General features: G+C 30.0%; 4 non-coding genes and 1 pseudogene across 4 annotated transcripts; 1 reads left to right on the top strand and 4 right to left on the bottom strand.

Moving 5' to 3' along the window:
* The first annotated feature begins 211 nt into the window (after window positions 1–211).
* LOC129314083 (albumin-2-like) lies at window positions 212–1,940 on the top strand (annotated as a pseudogene).
* Window positions 1,941–9,150: 7,210 nt separating this feature from the next.
* LOC129314699 (small nucleolar RNA Z161/Z228) lies at window positions 9,151–9,239 on the bottom strand. Its single transcript, XR_008594210.1, has one exon. It is a non-coding gene; the product is annotated as a small nucleolar RNA Z161/Z228 (small nucleolar RNA).
* A 980-nt stretch (window positions 9,240–10,219) lies between these two features.
* LOC129314754 (small nucleolar RNA Z199) lies at window positions 10,220–10,300 on the bottom strand. Its single transcript, XR_008594259.1, has one exon. It is a non-coding gene; the product is annotated as a small nucleolar RNA Z199 (small nucleolar RNA).
* A 920-nt stretch (window positions 10,301–11,220) lies between these two features.
* Window positions 11,221–11,308, bottom strand: LOC129314700 (small nucleolar RNA Z161/Z228). Its single transcript, XR_008594211.1, has one exon. It is a non-coding gene; the product is annotated as a small nucleolar RNA Z161/Z228 (small nucleolar RNA).
* Window positions 11,309–11,608: 300 nt separating this feature from the next.
* Window positions 11,609–11,689, bottom strand: LOC129314755 (small nucleolar RNA Z199). Its single transcript, XR_008594260.1, has one exon. It is a non-coding gene; the product is annotated as a small nucleolar RNA Z199 (small nucleolar RNA).
* Window positions 11,690–22,840: the final 11,151 nt, after the last annotated feature.

Below are 22,840 nucleotides of genomic sequence, written 5' to 3'. Positions count from 1 at the left end.
GCTTATAACTGGTAGTTCGCATGTAGGTATTGCCGAAATTAAAGACTTTCTCAATTCCAAATTTAAAATCCAAGATTTGGGGTCCTTAAAGTATTTTTTAGGGATTGAGGTTGCCAAGTCTAGTAAAGTTATAGTGATGAGTTAGCATAAATATGTCCTAGATTTATTATCAGATACAGGTATAAGTAGTTGTAAGCCTCTTAACATCCCTATGCCACAAAACCTGAAGCTTTTAGCATATGAAGAAGGTAAACATAAGGAAGAAGAATTGTTAAGGGATCTTGGAGAATATAGGAGGTTGATAGGAAGGTTGATTTATTTGACTATGTTCTGATATCTCTTTTCCTGTGTAGGTTATTAGCAATTTATGAACCATCTAATGAAAGCTCATATAGTAGCTGTGAAGAATATACTTCGTTACTTAAAACACAACCCAAGACTTGGAGTGTTGCTCAGCTCAAATAAAAACACAGATTTAAGTTGTTTTTGTGATTTAAATTGGGCTTCATGCAATACATCCTGACTATTACTGGCTATTTAGTTTAATTGGGTGATGGTCTAGTTTCCTGGAAAACAAAGAAGCAGCACATGATGTCTAAGTCCTCTGTAGAAGTTGAATATAGAGCTTTGAGTTCTGCAGTGTCGGAAGTTGTTTGGATTGTAAGATTACTTAGGGATTTGAACATTTCTCGTGTTCAACCTGTGAGTGTTTACTGTGATAGTCAAGCGGCCATACACATTGCTAATAACCCCGTTTTCCATGAGAGGATGAAGCACATAGAAGTGGACTGTCATTTTGTTAGAGAGAAGCTACAAGAGAAGATTATTCACTTGCATCATGTTCGTTCAAGACAACAAGAAGCAGATGCTCTCACCAAGGCACTAGGTAGAAAAGCACAAGAATATCTTCTAGGCAAGTTGGGTACCATAGATGTTTATGGCACCAACTTGAGGGGGAGTGTAGAAATGAGAAATAGATTTAATAGATTTTCTATGGGCACATATGTAATTTACTTTCCTATGTATTATTTTAAGTCAGCACAGTAACACTATAAATAACTTGTATACGTTGGATTTGTTGAATAGAAAGTATTATTCATTTCATTAAGATATAATGCATGATTTTCTCTCAATAAGCAGAGTCTATATGACTCATAATCAGAAACTTTACATATGATTGGTACGCGAATCGTGTGGAAGATATAGATAGCTACATCAATGCTGCATTCCGTGCACGCAGTACCAATGAAGCCTAGTTATTCATCAAAAATGAGTACGTGCTGGTGAATTATGCTCCAGGATCAACAAACGACAGGATTGTCAATGGTCCACTTTTGATTTGTGATGGCTACCATTCCCTTGTTGGTACAGCATTTGGAGAGCACGGAATAGACTGTGCATTTGACAATGATGGCACGGAAGTGTTCATCTTCTTTAGAAAACTTTGTGCCCACATAGACTATGCTCCGGGATCCACAAATGACGGAATACTCCACGGTCCTATGAAAATCTCTGCCATGTTTCCCTTCTTCAAGGGTACTGCTTTTGAGAATAGCATAGATGCTGCATTTAGGGCAACTGCAAGGAATGAAGCTTACTTATTCAAAGGGGACCAGTGTGCTCTTATAAACTACAATTCCAAGACCCAAATTGCCATCCGTCACATTAACCAAGGCTTTTATAGTTTGAGAGGCACTATATTTGAAAGTAGGATAGATGCAGCTTTCACATCGACAAACGAAGCTTACATTTTTAAAGGAGACCAATACGCACTTACAAATTTTGCTCTAGGTTCAACTAATGACTATATAATTGGTGGTGTGAAGAAAATCCTTGACCAATGGCCTTCTCTTAGGCCAATATTGCCTCAAGACAATCATAAGGTTGATCAGCATGATCATGTCGAACAAGAAATCAACCCATGCCATGACGAGCACTAAGAAGCTAGGAATATACTTATAGTATGGTAAGAAGATTGGAATACAAACATTTATTGATGATCTTCGCTTTCTACTTCTTAATGTAATGTGTATTTTTTTTTCTCCAGGTTTCGCATTACGTGTGTTGTTTAGATATTATATTCTATATTAATAAGCCACATGTTCTTGGACTGATGGTGAAGGAAACTCACTCAAACCATTTTGCAAAGCATTCCCTCTATTGTGGTGTCACAGGATGGAGCTTTGTTCACAGATTCTCTAATCCTCTGCCTCTTGCAATCATGCTTGACAACAAACCTTGTGGCACTATTGTGTTGTAACTTCCCAATGTTTTATTGTTAATTTGTGCTCTTGTCATGTTGTCCTCTTTGTTGATGTTTTCAGGTTTGTACATTTTATGTTTGTTTAATATAATGCATTCGCCCTATTATTAGAAGGATAGTGAATTATGTGGCTAGCTAAGACGAAATCCCATGGTTGAATTACCTAAATATCTAAAATAACCTAAATTGAAACTTGAAAGGCTTTTTTCTTATATTATATATGGGTTGACAAGTTTGTTGCTACTGATTATTGTGCGCAGACATTTGGCTCACTGTGTTTCAAGAACTCTGTTTCAGACCATTTAAAAAATACTCCTCTGGTCTTATTTATAGGGCAAAGATAGAAGAAAAAATTTGATTCTATTTATAAAGCACTTGTTAATTTTCAACGCTCTTCTTTAAATTTTTATCCTTATTAAATGCTTGAATAAAAATATCAATAATTAAATTTAGGAATATTGATTAGGGGTAAAGGTAAAAACTTGTTAACGTTTAAGATAAAGTTAATGAGATTTAAGATTTTCTTTCATTCTGGTGAAACATATTGAAAGTAACATATAAATAGGAATAAAGGAAATAAGTGTTACTACATGTATGATATTTATTTTTAAGATATGTCTTATGCTTTTAAAAACCAAAAAAAAAATTTGGATAAAGAACTTTTTAGATATCCGATCCCCTAAAAAAAAAAGATGTCTGATATATCTTTCTTTTAAGTGAAACAGATATTAGGAACTTTTTAGACTCTCATTAATCTGAATAAAGTTAAGTTGAATCATAACAGTGACAAGTTCTTCCAATGATTATTTAATGCTACAAGAAGACCCACTGGTGATTATAAAAGTGGTTGCTATTGCATGTTTGAGCAAGCAAATAACAAAGTTCGGCTTCAAAAAGAATAAAAAACCATATGACGTATAAATCAGTTGACAAATCTTAATGTAGGGGAGGCCCAATGTGCATATACACCGTGGGCCTCTCTCCTTGCAAGTTGGGGCGTGACAAATCTTATAAAGATTTCGTTTTAAATTAATATATAATTGTTAAAATTTATATTTTCTTATTTTAATTTCTTATGATTATGGGAGAATGAAAATTGAAAATCTTGTAAGGGAATTATATTAATCTAAGAAAATAAAGTGCATATATAATTTAAACTTCCAAACTTATAAAAAAATTTATATTTACAAGTTGAATGTTTTTATTTTATATTAATCTTTTTACAATGTCTTACTTGTTATACCCCGGATTCGCAACCCGTGCTCATCAGCATGATGAGCATGGCGTGCTCATCACCTTCAAGGGTGATCATAACCCTTTATTTTGTCTCAAAATGATCTTTTTCATTAATTTTAAATTAATTTTTAAATATTTTAAATATTATATTTGTAAAAGTAAAAATTATAGAAATTTTTAATATTAAATCTGGACTGCTCTCGGTGCTCATTACATGATGAACACTATCATACACATCACTCCTGGCAGGATCTAGACAATCCAGATTTAAATTTTTATTTTTATTTTATATTAATCAAAATAAAAATGCATAAAAAAGTTTAAATTTTCAATAAATCTGTTGATAATCAATCTTATCAACTCATATTTAATCTAGATGATCTAATTTAATATAAATTTTTTTATATCTTTTATAAATTAACTGTTTAGATATATTCTAGACAGTCCAGATATAATCTGGATGATCTAATTTGATATTAAATTTTTTATAATTTTATAAATTAACTATCTAGATATATGTTAAACAGTCAAAATTTAATAATTATTTTTTATAATTTTTATTTTCACAAATATAATATTTAAAATATTTAAAAATTAATTTAAAATCAAGTGCAAAGATCACTTTGAGATAAAATAAAGGGCTAGAATCACCCTCATAGGTGATGAGCACGGAATGCAAATCCATCATCCCCTTATGATTATCAAGCATCAAAGATAAGGCGATTGCTATATCAAAAAATTATTTTCCATTTTGGTGGGTAGATTTTTTCGGAACTTACAGCTATCAATAAAAGTCAAACCTCTTAAAGTACAAGTTTAAATCTTTTTTTTTAATTTGTTCTTAAAAATGAAAGGATTTTTTATTTAAAAAAAATTTTTAAGTCTGACTTTTATAAACTCTTAACATAGACTCAAGTTGGCTCTTATAGGCCCTATGTTTGTTTGTTTTTTTTTTTTTTCCAATCGTCTTGTAGTTAGTTGAAATTGTTAAAAAATTTGATTAACATTGTTAATATTTCAAAACAACATGGTTGAAATTGTTTGATTTATTTTAATTTTTAAATTAATATATGAAAATAACACAATTTGTTAAATTGTGAATTAACGTAATTAAAATTTTGAATAAAAAAAATTGTATTTTTTATTTTGGAGTTTTAAGAAGCTCAGAACATGCTTATAGCATGGTATGAATAATATTGGAGCACAAAACTTCTGTCGATGACCGTTTTTTCTAATTAATTTAATATGTATTAGCATTGTTGACTTCATGTTTTCTCCATGTTAGTATTTGAATACTGTGTTCTGTTAATAAGCCAAATGTTCTTGGACTGAAGAGACCTTTTGGTTGCTGGATGAAGCTTTGTGCACAGTTTCTTCGGTTATCTTTCTTTAACCTTAGCGTGATGGTGCAAAAGTTGCTATTGGTTATTATGCAATCATGCTTGACAACAAAGTACAGACCTTAAAAGGGCATTGAGCATATTTTGGAAGTTTGGTGTATTTCTCTATCGGGTCCTTTGGGTTCTTGTGGTTGTAAGTATTCATATTTTAGTTGTGCTGTTTGTGATCATGTCATGTCATTTTGATTTGTAACCTTTTATGTTTGTTTGATATAATGCATTTTCCCCATTATGAAAAAAAAAATAGTTAATTGTGTGACTAAGATGAGATCCCATGGTTCAATTAACTTTCATATATCTTTTCTTATCTTTCATTTTCATCTCCCGTCCATTAAAATATAAAAATAAACAAATCATTCACAATTTTCATTTTCATCAAATCTTAACTCATTTATTTTTTTCATTTAAAATTTTTTTTATCAACTCATATATTTTCCATTTGAAATCCAAAAAAAAAAAGTTTTCTTACATATCTTTTTGGGAGAATTTCAAATAAAAACTAGGGACGTGAAATAATTAAAAGTGGGTTTCAAAAAATTTTGAAATCTTATTTTAGTCCAAGAGATAAATGTAAAAATAGTTTCAACTATAAAAAGATTAAAATACTTTTTATTTGTTATATAAAATCATTAATTGTTAATTTTCTTACTTTGCTTGTTAATTTACTTATATGATTTTCAAATTATATAAATTAAAATGTCAATAATTATATAAATTATTCAAGCATAAGAAGCAACATCAGTTGTTAAATTGTTGACTTTACTTCTTAATTTATTAACATTAGTTGTAAATTATTAATAAGTTTTGTAATTTGCTAATATCATTTATAAATTATTGATAGGTATTGAAATTTATAACTAATGTTACCAAGTTAACAAGTGAAGTTACCCAATTAATAATTAATGACTTATCTGACAAATAGATATAATTTATAAGTAATATTAATAAATTAACAAATGAAATAAAAAAATTAATAACTAATAATTCTGCATAATAAATAAAGGATGCTGTAGTCTTTTTACAATTAAAATTATTTTTATTTTTATCCCTTAAATTGAACTAAAATTTTAAAATTTTTTAAAACTCACTAATAATTATATCATATCCTAGTTTTTATTTGAAATTCTCCCCATCTTTTCTAAGTAAAATAGATATTAGGAACTTTTTTAAACTCTTATCATTAATCTGAATCAAGTCAAATTAAGACCACTCTCTTATCAACGTTATTAGAAATTATTGAATTGTCACCTTCGATCACACTTTTTAAGAAAAAAACGAAGTTAAGCAGCTCACACACCATGCATATCATGACAATTGACATGCTAGGTTTTTCAATGACCCCTTTAAGTTTTAAGTGAATGTTTTATCTATCTTTACTAATGTTAAATTTAATCTCCTCTGCAGAGTGTTAAATGTTTCCTTGTAATTCAATTAAATACACACACATTAGAAAAAAATTATATACTTACACTTTACACAAATATACTTGTTTTCAATTATATTCAAACATGTATATCTTTTATAAATTGTTTATTTTATAATAAATTCTTATTACTAATATCATCAATATATTAAAATTTACATGTCATGATCTAATTAGATAAATAGAACCATACCCCGGCCACAACACACACAAACTAACGGCCACTTGCAACAATTTTTTTTTTTTTGCAACATCCTTTTGCACTAAACGCACAAAAACATTATAAATTAGTAGTATAATATATATATATATATATAATCATCAGTCCTTGCACGTACTTATTCTCTTCTTCATCTACCCCTTTGAGTCAAGGTTGCCTCATACACTCTTTACCATCTCCATATGTCTCTATACAGTCAAATATTCTCCCACTGCATCAGAGAGCTCGAACAAAGACCTGTAACCACCAAACGAAACTTCACCGTAATAATAAATTATACTTTTTTCATTTAAAAATATAAAATATTTTTAATCAAATCTCACCTCTCAATAAAATAATTAACTACTTTTAAATTAATCCTATTTTTTTATATTTACTTCAATTAAACACCCTATAATAAATATAAAGTAACTATCAATAAATACATTTTTTAAAAATAATAATAATTACACCTTAAAAGACTAAAAATACTTTATATTTTTAAATATTTAACTTCTAAAAAAATTTTACATTTTTAAACAAAGAAAATAATTCACTAAATTATTGAAAAACTTAAATACTTAACTCTTATTTTTCAATTAAATCAAATCATATAAATTTCTTATAAATTATTAATTCTATAACAAACTCTTATTACTAATATTATTAACTCATTAAAATTCACTTATCTTGATCTAATTAAATAAAAGTATAATAAATATATAAAAATTAAGTACCTAAATCTTATTCCCTCTAAATCATAACATTAAACATTGACAACCATTTCAAAGTTATCAAAATATTAATTAAACCTTAATTTTTCTATTAAAAAATATTTTTTTACTTATATATTCATTAAATATCCTATATTAATACCATAATAAATGACAAATTAAATTTTTAATACATCATTTTTAAAAAAAAATAATAAATAAAATAGCAATATAGTTGATAAAACAATTATAAAAATTATAGTACATTAATTCCTATTTATAAAAATAAAGGAGATATTCAGAATTGTACTAACTATAGAGGGATTAAACTCATGAGCCACACAATGAAATTGTGGGAGAAAGTAATTGAGCACAGGTTGAGATTGGAGACAAATATTTCTGAGAATCAATTTAATTTTATGCCAGGTAGATCAACTACAGAGGCGATTTATCTACTAAGGTGATTAATAGAAAAGTATCGTTGTAAAGATAAAAATCTACACATGTTTTTATTGATTTGGAAAAAGCTTATGATCGTATACCAAGAGAAGTGCTTTGGAAAGCGTTGGAAAAAAAGGGAGTACGGATTGCTTATATTAAAGCCATACAAGATATGTATGAGGGGGTAAAAATTAGTATAAGAACACCTAGTGGTTAAACAAAAAATTTTTCTATAAAGATTGGACTACATCAGGGATCATCTCTGAGTCCTTATTTGTTCAACTTGATTTTAAATGTTTTGACGGAACATATTCAAGAGGAAATCCCAAAATGTATGCTCTTCGCGGATGATATAGTTCTTATAGCAGAGACAAGAGAAAAGTTTAATTGTAAACTTGAGTTATGGAGGAGGACATTGGAGTCGAAAAGTTTTCGTCTGAGTAAAAGTAAGACGGAATATTTATATTGTAAATTTGGTAAAGGAATATTCGACAATAATTTGGAAGTGAAATTGGGAGATCAAATTATACCTCAAGTGGAAAAATTTAGATATTTGAGAGCCATTATTCAAAATGATGGCGAAATCAGTGGAGATATTTCACATAGAATTCAAGCTGGGTGGTTTAATTAGAAAAAAGCTAAAGGAGTTATTTGTGACCATAAGGTGTCTAATAAACTTAAAAGAAAATTTTATCGCACTGCTATCAGACCGACAATGTTATATAGTAGTGAATGCTGGGCTCTAACGGGACAGCAAGAGCATAAAGTTAGAGTAGCAGAGATGAAAATGTTACAATGGATGTGCAGACATACACATAAAGATAAAATTCAAAATGAGCACATACGCGAAAAAGTGAGGGTGACACCTATTGAGGAAAAAATGATAGAAAATCGGTTGAGATGGTTTGAGCATGTACAAAGAAAACTAAGGGAGGCACCAGTGAGAAGAGTGAAACATATAACTTTGAGTCCGATTAAGAGAAGTAGAGGAAGGCCTAAAAGAAACACTCTTGGAAGTTGTTGAACATAATCTCTTAATTAATAATATTTCTAAAAGTTTGATAAATGATAGAACACAATGGCGTCTTGCAATCCATATAACCGACCCTACCTAGTGGGATAAAGACTTGTTGTTGTTGTTGTCGTCGTCCTATATTTTAAACTGCTTATAAAAAATGTCATATATTGTAGTGCAAAAAGAGTACTTCCTAATCAAATAGCCACAATAAATTTTTCCAGTAGAACCAAAAAAATTTTTATTACTCCCAAACATCCTTCTAGAATATTACATCATATGTTGTAGTTCATTACATTATGAGAACTAACTTAACCAGAATTTAGCGCCAGCTTTCAGCTCAAACATGATAATCGCAAAACAGTTTTCTGAACTAAATAGAACTGAAACTGAAGACTCTACCCTATCACGGCATGATTATTCTCATGATAGTATTTTCATTTCATCAATATGTCGAATATTCCATCAGAATTATTGGATCATTGCATCAAAGTGAATTCTCAGACGACCGTCGTGAGATAATGTAAATCCAAATTCATCATTTGGTCACAAGATAGAGGAGAGAATTAAGGGAATAAACCTTTGGCACAAGCAAAACACACCAATTGCACAAAACATAATTTGTTCAATTCAAAAAACCGGCAAGTTTCGACCACCAAAAATCAAATTCAACTTGAAGCAAAATCAGGTGGAGATCCGAGCGTGCAAAAATGGAATATCTCACAGTTTGTCAGAAGCACAGACCCAAAAAATTCTCACATCATCTCCACCACATTCATTTATGTCCAGAAACCATAGAGATGAGGGAAATCAACAGCAACTTAAATCAAAACCATCATTTGTTGCAGTACTTTTTATCATAGCATAGTTCTCCCACTGCATCATAAAGTAAATACAAAGAACCATAACAGCCACCCAATAAAATAAAACACACAATTCAGTACATCTTTATACTCAAATAACCACATCATATTTTCACAATAGAACCAGAATTTAGCAACAGCTTCCAGCTCAATAAAAATTGCAATGGCAATAAATTTTTCTGAACTAAATATAACTGAAGCTAAGCTTAAGACTCTACCTACCATAGCAACATAATAGTATGCCATTGCATCAGTATGACATTGTCAGAATTTTGGGATCATTTCATCAAAGTGAGTCTCAGACGACCGTCATGAGAAAATATAAATCCAAATTCATCATTCAGTCTCAGGGTAGCGGAGGGAATTAAATAATAAAACCTCGGTAGAAGAAAAATATACCAATTGCACAAAACATGTTTTGCCCAATTGATCCTATGCAGGTTTCAACACGCAAAAAATCATAATTTAGCTTTAAGCAAGGTGAGGTTGAGACCAGTGTGCTTAAATGGGTTCTCGGTCATGAGAGATTAGAAACACAAAAAATAAATTCTCATCACATTCCCGCCATTTTCATTGTTCTTCAAAAACTAAATGATTCACACAAATCTTGAAAATATCTCTCAAACCCTAAATTCACTGAAGATTGATGAGAAAAGCCGTTGGAAGAACCATCAGAGACTTAAATACTGGTAATCATGGGATCAAAACCATCATCTTGTTGCAGTATTGTTTGTCATCAATTGATTCTCTTGCAGCATCATATGGAAAACAAAGAAACAAAACCACTACCAAATTTTTTTTTTTAAATAAAATGCTATAATTAAATACATTATCATAATCAAATAGCCACAACATATTTTCTTGATAGAAGCAGAATTGAGGGCAGTCGTCAACTAAAAAAAAAAAAGCAATATCAACACAGTTTTCTTAACAAATTAAACTGAAGGCTAAACTTAGACTCTAGCCTAACACTGCATAATCATTCTCAGAATAGTATGTCATTTCATGATTCATCATTATGACATGGGTTCCATCAGAATAAATGGATCATTCTATCAAAGAGAATCACAGACAACGGTAAAAGAGAAAATGTAAATTCAGGTTCATCACAGTTTTTTGATAAAGGAGAGAATTAAATAATAAAACCTTGGGACGAGTAAAATATACCAATTGCACAAAACAATTTGTCTAATCTACCCTTGGTATGTTTCACCATGCAAAATAATAATTCAGTTTCAAGCAAAATGAGGTCGAGATCAGAGTGTGCTAAAATGATTTCTCAGTCACGGTTAATCAGAAACACGGACCAAAAAAATTCTCATCACATCTCCACCAAATTCATTATTCTCCAGAAACTAAATGATTCACAGACAATATTGTTTATCATCACTTGATTCTCTTACTGCATCATAGAGAGAAAACAAAGAAACACTGCCGCTACCAAAAAATATTTAGAAAATAATATTCAATACATTATTATAATCAAAGAACCACAACATATTTTCTTAATAGAAGCAGAATTGAGCGCACAAGTTTTCAACTAAAAAAAACAACATCAACACAGTTTTCTTAACCAAATAGAACTGAAGGTTAAGCTTAGACACCACTTTACCACAGCATAATCATCATTCTCATAATAGTATGTCATTTTATCAGTATGACATATGCTCCGTCAGAATTAATGGATCATTCCATCAAAATGTATCTCAGACGACCGTTGTGAGAAAATGTAAATTCAGATTCATCATACGGTTTCCTGGCAGAGGATAGAACTAAATAATAAAACCTTGGTATGAACAAAATTTACCAATTGCACAAGACAATTTGTCTAATTCATCCTTGTCAAGTTTCGTCAGGCAAAATGAGGTAGAGATCAGAGTGTGCTAAAACGAGTTCTCGATCACGGTTAATCAGAAACACGGACCAAATAACTTCTCATCAGATCCCCACCAAATTCATTGTTCTCTAGAAACTAAAGGATTCATAGGCGAATGTTGAAAATATCTCTCAGACCCGAAACTCATATCAAAACTTAGTGAGAAAAGGCCGTGGGAGAACCATCAGCAACTTAAATACCAGTAATCATAGAATCAAATCTATCATTTTGTTGCAGTATTTTTAATCATCACTTGATTCTCCCACTGCATTAATAGAATGAAAACAGAGAACCAGAAGCAACACCAAACAGAACTAAGAACGAAACTATACCATAACTCAAATAGATTATCATAATCACAAATTTAATCATAAATAATCAATCCAATTTAACTTCTTAGCTACAAAAGTTTAGAAGGATGATCTCAACTCATTTGGAGATTCTTGGAGGAAAGAATCGGAGGCGTTAAGGTTAAGGATTTAATAAAGGGGCAAGTGGAATGTAGCTGAGATTGAGAATCTGTTATCGCCAGCAGAAATAGAGAAAACACATAGAATAAGAGAGCCAAAGAGACTAAACAGGGAATTAGATACAGAGAGAGCATAGTCAGTCATCTGACTAACTTCTCCAGAAGCTCCAGAAGAGGTTGTGGAAGCATAGTCATCTGACCCACCAAATGTAAAGCCCACCAAAAGAAGCTCTGATGAATAAAAGAAGCACTCAATGGCTTCTAGGCACTTGGAGCTGAAGATAATGAAAAGGTGTCTACAAGTTGAGGAACAATATGAAGAAATTTTCTTCATGAAGGATATCTCGGAGCAATCATCTAAGCTGGTTGTGAGTTCTGGGCGGCGGAGGAAGAGAAAGAGAAAAAGGGCGAGAACGGAGAAGCGAGGCAAGCGCCGATTCAAAATGTTGATGGTGCTTGTAACCCTAGATGGACGCCTCCATTTTATAACCAGAACAGAACACGCGCGACCTGAAAGTCTGTAATAAGTTTTGTTTTATTTAATATCTTTTTTTTTTTTTAGACTAAAATATAACGGGGGGATCACATTCAAAACCTGAAAAAAGATTATTCACGTAGGAGGATTAATAACAAGTCAATAAGTTATATTTTTATTTTAATAACAACTTATTCTGTATTAATTTTTATATATGAATAATTGACTTTCTAAATCTTTAAGTGTGATTCTCCCAAGTCCCAATATAATATTATGCCCTCATGAATTTTAATATAATTGCATGTAATTAGCTATCTTCCTTTAATTCATGTTCATCCAAAAATAATATATCTTCCTTTAAAATTAATTTTTTTAATTTTTTATTTTTTTAAACCCTTTTATTATTAATTTTATTATCATGTTAACATAATACTCTCTCCATTAAAAAAATATAAGATATTTTTAACTTAATTTTATTTCAATAAAGTAACTATTTATTTTTAAATTAAGTCAATCTTTTCATATTTACCATATTTAATAAAATGTTTTAGTATAAAATAAATATAAAATAATTTATTTATTATAGACACTTTTAAAAAATAATTATTATATCTTTAAATATTAAAAATATTTTATATTTTTTAATATCTAACCCTTCAATAAATATTTTATATTTATTAACGGAGGGAGTATTTGTTATATTAGATTAATGAAATATACATGACTTCGAGAGAGGGTTGTATAAATAAAGATTTATCCTTCAAAATAAAAATAAAAAAAATATACACCACTAATAACTAAAAAAATGTGGATAAAATTTATCATAAAGTATATGAATAAAATTTTTATAAAGTTGTTATTAAATTACATAAAAAATCACATAAGCTGTTATGTGTCTATTTTTAAATATGATATACTAATTAACTTTTGTTAATAAAGATAATTAAGAAATAATAAGAGAAGAACAGGGGAGTTTGCAGTAAAAAAAATATGACAATTATGTAGGTTATTATTTTTCTTTTTTTGTATGCATATGGAGGTTGATTTTAAACGTTTAAATATGATAAATTTTATTCTTTTATAAAAGATCAAATATTATTAAAAAAGATAAAATGATTTTGGGAGCACGTCACATTGGCCGCGGCATTTGGCCCTCCCAAGGAAGGCCTCCTCCGTGTCATCCTTCGCTGTAGGCAGCGTTGGCCACGTCGAATAGCACAATATTTACAAAAATACTCCTTTGCAAATTTTAAAATTTTGAAATGGTTCTTCAGATACTTTTACTCTTATGCAAACTTTTGTTTTTTTAAATTATTTTCGTACTTAGGAACTATGCTTTATTATTATTTATGATTTAACTCAATATTTTGAATTTTAAAGTTTTGTTTGAGTGGGAATTCATTTGGTACGCTTTTAACTAATTTAGTATTCTTTTTTATTACCATTATAGGTTTAAATTATTGTATTTAATTCTTTCCATCATGATAAATATTTTATTATCATAGTAGGATTTGAAAATTAGCTCTTATTCTTTCTACCATGGTAGGTATTTTAAAAGTTGAGTTTTGAATTAATTACCCTTGTATTGAAGAAAAGTGACTTAAAAATTTAAAGTATTACATTTACCATAATTAATAATTATTTATGATTTATGTCATCATTTTGATTTATTAACTCTTATTAAGAATAGAATCCCATTTGGAGGACTCTTCTTGATTTAGAAAACTTCTTTTTATCATTGTAGACTCATTTTTCTAACTTTAATAATTTCTACCATAGTAAATTTTTTTCTATCATGGTATGCAACTAATTTCAAAATTGAGTTATTTAAATAAAAAAATCATTTTCTATTATGGTAAATTTTATCATGATAGACTCTTTTTTATTATAGCAATATTTTCAAAGGACAATTTTTGTTCTTTCTACTGTAGAAGACATTTTTCTATCATAGTAAGTGTTTTAAAAAGATAAGTTTGGTTTTAATTACCATGGTAAATATTTGATTACCATAATAATGTTAAATAATTTGGTTTGAAAAAGTAGAGTATTGCATAATGGGTATCTAAGTAGAAGGATATTCAAATCTTCTTATACTTTAGTTTGAAATATTTTCTTTTTCTTTTTTTTTTTTTGTTTTGGCTAATGAAAGAGGGCTAAGTCCATCATAAGGGATTAAGATCCCAAACATTTAGATGACACTAATCTCTTTAAGAAATCAAGATCAACCTAAAAAAGAGAAGAGTAATTGATATAGCTTCCTTTGCCAGTCCATCAACGACTTGATTCTGCTTTCTAAAAACATGTTGAATATGAAAATGTGAATTCCACTTAATAAAATCTAATATCTCCAAGAGAACAAGATTGCACATATCACCACTTCGACCTCCTCCAATTATATTGCCAATCAAATTCTTATAGCCTGATTCTAATATTACCTATCTAAATCCAAGGTCCAGACAAAACAAAAACCATGTAGCACTGCCCATTCTTTAGCTTCATAAGCATTACAAGTATCCAAGTTGTGACAAAACCCCACAATCTAGTAACTTGTGATCTCTTAAACTCCTCCACATCCAACTTCATCACTAGTAAGAGCAACAATGCCATCCACATTAATTTTCATCCAATTATGTAGGGAAAGCATCCACTTATGAATTGAGGTCTGTGAAGCAAAGCTACTCGATTCCCCCCCGGGGGTTAAAAGTAAAGAATTTCCAAGTAGACATAATGTTAGCCAGTGGGTCATGGGGTTTTTAAAAATTAGGTTCAAAGATACTCCATCCATCTCCATAATTTCCAGATAATATCACCCCATATCCCCACTTTCTCTATCTATCTTTTCCAAAATTCATCTTGAGATTTGACTCAATACATTCTTTCAAAGAAACAAAGAAGAATAGAGATAAATACCTTGGGTGCACAATGTTCCTCTATATCTTCTAGGCATGATTGCAATCACGAGTAATGTGAAGAATATCCTCTACTTTTATAAGGCGCCAATTACAGCGAGGTGAGTATTGAGACCATGAGCTTCTCCAGTTGGGAGTCTATTATGGTATGTTTGCCACATGAAGAATTGGAAAAATAACAATTAAGGACCCCCTAAGGACATTAATCCCAATTGAGGACCATAAAATATGAAAATTCTAAAAAAGGACCATTAGGATTTAAAAAAATGTAGAGGGTCTTAAATGCCCTTGAGAAAAAATAGCAAAATACCCATGTGCGTAGCCTCATTTCTTGCTCTGTTTTGGTGTCTCCTTCTTTCTTCTTCCGTTCTCCTTCATTCTCATTCTTTGTTGTTCCTTGGCATGTCCATATTAGCTCCAGTGTTGTGAACACATCATGCTAGATCTGGGATTCATTGTGGTTCATCTTTGTCAGAGCTTTGTACTCTTTCCTCCTACTTGGTTTTACCCTTATCAAATGGTAGTGACATTGCCACTGTTGGAGAGAAGATTGATTAACAAAGCTAAAGAAATTGTTGATGATGAGCATGCCATCAAGAGAAAGGGTACAATGTGGTGAAGAGACTATTTATAACAGAAACTTACAACCTACGAATGGAGAATGCAGAATTGTCTATTCCAACAAATGAGGAAGATAAACTTTTCCTAAAAGATAAAAATGATGTCTACATGTATTAAAATCAGTGTAAGTGTAAATGTTGTCATCACATAAGACTATTGAAGTCACTAACATAGCATAGGAATATTGCTTCTGTAACTAGTGAAAACATAAAACCTCGTTTGGAAATAAATTTTTCTGCAGTGTTTCAGACTGTGAAGTGTAAATGCTATTATAACATAAAACTCACTTTTGAAATGTTCCAAAGCCACTTATGAAAATGCAAACATCACTTAAGAAGTCACTAACTTCAGTGAAGAATATGAATACTAATGTGACTTAATACTAATGTGACTTATTAAATTTCACTAATCGACTAAATTAGGATCTACTAATGTCACTTGAGAATTTAGTAACCCTACTCAAAAAATGGCCAACATATATTATGAAAATATGAAATTTCATTTAGGAATAGATTGTTTAAAAAAAGTGACTTGTCCAAATTAGGATCCAGTAACGTCACTTAAGAATTTACTAATCCAACTTATGAAAATGCCTAATATATATTGTGAAAACATGAAACTCCACTTCAAAATAGATTGTTTAAGAAAAAGTAACTTGTCCAAATTGGGATCCAGTAACATCACTTGAGAATCCACTAACCCAACTTGGAAAAATACATAATGTATATTGTGAAAACACGAAACTCTACTTAGGAATAGATTATTTAATATGGACGTGTATTTTGGTTTACTTAATCTTGAGTTTAACTATACTTTATTCCTTACTAACTAGATCAGAGTCTGAAAAACCCAAAAATTTTCATGTTCCTTACTAACTATACTTTGTCACTTTTTTTTAAACAATATATTCTTAAGTGGGATTTCATGTTTTTACAACATACGTTAGGCATTTTCCCAAGTTGGGCTAATAGATTTTCAAGTAATATTACTAGATCTCAATTTGGATGTCACTTTTCTTAAACAATACATTCCCAAGTAGGGTTTCGTATTTTCACAATATACGTTAGTCATTTTCTCAAGTTGGGTTAATGAATTCTCAAGTGATGTTAGTGGATCCCAATTTAGTTGGGTTAATGAAATTTAATAAGCCACTCATATTCTTTATTGAAGTTAGTAACTTCTTAAGTGATGTTTGTATTTTTATAAGTTGCCTTGGAACATTTCAAAAGTAAGTTTTATATTATAACAGCATTTACACTTCAAAGTCTGAAATACTATGAAAAAATTTATTTTCAAGTGAGGTTCTATGTTTTTATTAGTTACATTAGCAATATTCCTATGCTATGTTAGTAATTTTAGTAGTCTTATATGATAGTAGCATTTACACTTGTACATATTTAAACTTGAAATAGACATTAGCATTATATTACACTAATTTCAATATATGTAGACATCATTTTTATTTTTTATAGAGTTTCTCTTCCTCATTTGTTGGAATAGCTAATTCTACATTCTCCATTCTTGGGTTGCAAGTTTTTGTTCTAAATAGTCTTTTCACTGTAGTGTATTGTTTCTCTCAATGGCCTGCTCATCATCAACAATTTCTTCAACTTTATTAATCAATTTTCTCTCCGATAGTGGCAATGTCACTACCAATTTGAGAAGGGTGAAGCCAAGCAGGAGGAAAGAGTATAAAGCTCTAATAAAGATAAACCACAATAAATCCTAAATCTAGCATGACATGTTCACAATACTGGAGCTAATATGGACACGCCAAGGAAGGACAAAGAACAAGAATGAAAGAAGAAAGAAGGAGATGCCAAAACAGAGCAAGAAATAAAGCTGCACACAAAGTATTTTGATATTTTTTCTTAGAAGCATTTAAGACCATCTATATTTTTTTAAATCCCAATAGTCCTTAATTGGGATTTTTATATTTTATGACCCTCAATTGGGATTAATGTCCTTAAAGGGTCATTATTTATCATTTTTCCTAAAGAATTCCTCCTCCATATGGTTTCGAAGATGGGATTAAGAAGTTCTAGAGGATTCTTCTCAATCACAAAATAAGCACTCTTCACACAAAAAAAAGAGCCATTGGAATTTTCATTCCAAGCCATCACGTCAATCCCTCTTCCTTATATAGGAAGCAAAATAGAAATTAATTGTTGCAATCCCTTACTCGTGACTATTTGGAATAGTCGAATGTAATGTCAAGTACCAAAATCCACCTAGTCTACAACTTGGCTTTCCTTTCTTCTTGTGTTAAAAGACAAATATATGTATCCCTAATTTTCTTATCAATAAAGAGCCAGTAGTTGTTAAAAACCTAATAAATTTACTATTTCTTATCTACCATTTAATGCCTTCCTCTATGACATCCTTTTGTTAACAAATGAACCTCCATAGTTGTGAGTCTTCCTGCTTTGAGACCAGTAGATTCTTTTCATTTGACATCATGTATTTATTTTGAAGGACATTTTCCCAAAGTTTATTACTCCCATTCACAAGAGTTTAAGCCAGTTTATCACCAAACACCTTGTTCACTAACTGTAACTATTTAAAGCCCAACCCACCATAAGCTTTTGGTCGATTAAATTTCTCTTATCTAATAGGGTGATAAGAATGAATTTGGTTGTTACCTTAAATGAAATTCCTCTAAATCTTCTCAATTTCCTTACAAATTCTACTAGGTACTTTTACCACTTGCATAGGATAGATCAGCTCAAGATTGACTTTGCTAATGTAACTCTCATGGCAATTGCGAGACAATAAGCTTTCTAATTTCCAAGTTTTGCCCTAACTCTTTCAACAATATATTTGAATTCATCAAAAGTTTTGTGTTTTCTATTGAGCTGGAAGCATATAAGTACCAATCTTAGTAGTTAGTTTTAGCCCTGTAAAGTCTTTGGTTTTCCTCTCTCAAACCTGGTTCTATGTTTAGTGAGAAGAAGATAGAAGATTTGTTTTTGTTCACCTTCTCCCCTAAAGCTTTCGTCAACATATCTAAGCATTCCAACGTAGTCTTAGCTTGTTGTTATGATGCTTCACCAAATAGCAATAAATCATCTGCAAACATAAGATGAGATATAGAAGGTCCATTCTTGGCCACATGGATAGGTCTCCACTTCCTAGCTTCGATAACATCATAAATGATATGTGAAATCCTATCCATACATAAAATAAACAAGTAAGGTGAGTTAGGGTCTCCTTGTTAAAGACCCTTATTGGGATTAAAATAATCAGACTGAGCCCTACTCTATAAAAACATTATATGACACAGAAGAGACATAACTCATAACAAGTTGAATAGATTGGAAATGCATTTTGGCATCAATAAGAATATGTTGAAGAAATTCCTACATGATGCGATTATAAGCTTTCTCTAAGTCTCTCTTCAAGGCCATAAAGCCTTTTCTTCCCTTTGCTTTGTACATAATGTGCATAATATCTTGACCCACTCTAATATTGTCTTGAATCTACTTTCCCAAAATGAAACTTGACCGAAAAGATGAAATCAAATCATCCATTACCCCTCTTCATTCTTCTAGTAAGAATTTTAATAATGCACATATAGCCCATTGTATGAAGAGAAATGGGTCTAAAGTATGCAACAAACTTCAACCTTTCTCTTTTAGGTGTAAGAGAAATTAACGTCTTGTTAGCCTCTGTAACAGAACTAGTTTCCTCAAATACACTTTTGACATACTTGCAAAGGGAATATCCAACTATTACCTAGTTTTCTTGAAATAATACTAGGAAAAACCCATCAAATCCAAGTTCTTTATAAGGACCCATTAAGAAGATTGCTTCATTGACCTCATCATCAGTTAGGAAGGTCGCAAGATCATTTATCAAATTAAGATCACATCTAGGAAAGGAAGTGGATGAATGCATTCTTCTTCTTCTTCAAATAGTTGCTTGAGGAAGTTGAAGTTCATTATCATTCTTCACCCACATGCTAGAGTTATTTCTCATCCAAATAACTCTAGTTCTTCTCCTTCTTATAGTGATTTTTAAGTGATAATAGCAAGTGTTATGGTCTCCTTTACTAACCCTAAAAGCACTACTAGAAAAATTAAAATTAGTGACGAACATTTAATAATAGATCTCCAATCTATCGCCAATTACAGGTATTAGTAATGAAAATTTTGTGACGAACTAAAATCTATCATTAATTACATAAATTAGTAATAGATTAGTGAAAGATATAAGATGTCGTCACCTTTTTGTCAAATTTTATAAATTTAGTGACATATTTAAATCTGTCACTAATTGCCATCACTAAATCTTTATATTAATAAAAGATTAGTAACAAATATTTTTAATTGAAAAATTAGTAAAATATGCTTAAATATTTATATAAAATAAAAAATTTAAAATATACATGGAGAGAATTACATGAATAAAATCTTAATAATTACAAAATTAAATAATTACATAAATAATTTTTTCACTTATTACAAGTAAATATATAATATAAAATGATATAGAAAAAATAAAAATAATTTTTCTTTTATTATCTAAATTTAAATATAAAAATAAAATTTTGATGATATAAAAATATTTAATTATAGCATGGATATTATAAAATAATATAAAAATATTTATTTGCATAAAATATATATTGATATTAAATAATATATTTATTAAATAATATATCTACTAATTTATATATTTATTTGTTAATGTGTGTGTGTCTAAAAATTAATATATATTATCAACATAGTTAAATAATATGTATTAAATATATTAAAAGTGCATTAAATTAAACATATGTATTTAATTAAGTAATATATATTAAATTTTACATATTAAGAATGAGAAGTCATTATAGCTCAACTGACAAAAGAGTAGATGAAAAGATGGAGGTGTTAGGTTTGAGATAAGGTAACGTCACAAGCAAAGAAAATTAAAATAAATTGTTGACATGGCGGTAACGTGACATGGAGATACAAGTGGCGATGACGTGATAAGTGGTAAGAGTGATATGTAATTGAGACATCGCATAGGCAGGTGACATGGCAGTGTCTAGACCTGCAAAAAAATTAACTAGAAAATAAATTAGTCACAAACATTTATTAATTAGTGACAGATTTTGTCACTAAATTAGTGACGCCATATGTGTAATAAAAAATAGTAATGAATGATCTATCACACTAAAGCTAAAATGAGTAACAAACTTTTTGTCATTAATTTTAGTTTTTTCTAATAGTGAAGGTTATTGGCAATACTAAATACATTAGTAATCAAATATGTCAAACCATTGGGTGCAAATTTAGTGAAAGCTACACCGTGTAAATTTTATTAATCTAGCCTTTGACTAACCTAGCGTGAACTCTCACTCATCATGTTCATGCTAGTTAAATTAACCATATGCAATTTACTCATACGTAACATTACAACAGGCATGCAATTTAAAACAACATCACTCACATTCTATCCAATTTCTAGATCACATATTCATCATATTATAGCATATACTCTTCAACAAATATAATGTATCCACTCATGCAATTTTAGAATCCTCAACAATCCTACTCACAATTTGTGCACTCTAATCACATGGCAACTCGACAAACATATAACCATAAATCAACATTTAACGAGACATTCTATTCTTACATCATTACACTTAAGCCATCAATTACATGACAAGTCCATGCCAAGCGTTACAACTAATTCATTTTAGGTAAATTAATCGCCATTGCAAACATGATGATATGAATTAATAAGAGTTGCAGTTACCTCAACTCTTTAGTTTATCACCTCAAGAGTGTAAATTTGGATTTTGAAGGGAGCTTCACACAAACTCAGTTTCAGTGCATTATGCTCTACCAATAATGCCAAAGAAACTACATTATTTCTTAATCATGATTAAGGCCTAATTGTCCATTAAGCCTGATTAAGTCTATATAACCAACCCTAAAACTAATTTCTATTTGTTTGTTTAACTCCTAATAAGTCTAATCATCACTATCATTAGTTCCCAATAGCCTTAACTTTATTATTTAGTATTAGGTTAACTCTAAACTTCTCATTAATGGCATTAATTGCTATCAACCACTGAAATTAAGATATAGAAGCATTAAATAACCATCATAACCTTTATAAATACCCTAGAAGTTGTTCCAACCTAACCCTGGGTTGAATTTTCACCCCTAGAGAAATAAAAAGCCAGAAATGCATAGAAGAAGGTAGAAGAAGAGTATTTAGGGCTTACCTAATGCTTAGAATACTCTAGCAAAATGCTTTAGATATGTCCCAAGGGTAAACCCTAGTTGAATGCATTGCCCCTCTCTCGGTTTCTCTCCCGAAAACCTTCTTAAATGTTGTCTAATCATGTTTTTGCAATTTTAAAATTTTGATGTGTTTTGCTATGGCAAGTTGTACTATTTGATGCGACAAACACCCCCAAACCAAGCAGCTTAACTAAAGCCTAAAATCAATACCCAGTTCAACCCTCGCCTTATCTTAAACCTTTAAGGGGTCCAATAGGCCTAAATGGCCATCCTAATCCAATAATTAATTCATAATCAACCCAATAATTATTAATAAATCTCTAATAACTAATTTAAATCTTTAAATTAAATTTGAGATGTTACACAATCCATACCATATGGATTTTTAATTCTATTTTGCCCTAGGATGAAACTCCCACCTTCACTTATGATCATGACTCTCATACAATGCAACCATTACACATTCACATTCATATTTTGCATCAACCCCTAATCTTATCAATTAAGATCAATATAACTCAACCAAAGCAACACATTTCATTTAGCATACATTTCATTCTTCTAAAGTATTTCTTTTCCACTTTACATATTTATAAATGCATACATAAATGCAGATCTATATACATACTTTATTTCATAAAACACTTGCAAACAATTTAATATGCTAGAAAACAAATAATTTTTTTTTTACCTCA

The sequence above is a fragment of the Prosopis cineraria genome, unplaced genomic scaffold (assembly GCF_029017545.1).
Source record: "Prosopis cineraria cultivar Desert tree isolate PC_DT_omini unplaced genomic scaffold, ASM2901754v1 PC6, whole genome shotgun sequence".
Classification (NCBI taxonomy): Eukaryota; Viridiplantae; Streptophyta; class Magnoliopsida; order Fabales; family Fabaceae; genus Prosopis; species Prosopis cineraria.
This window is presented reverse-complemented; position numbering and strand designations above follow the sequence as displayed.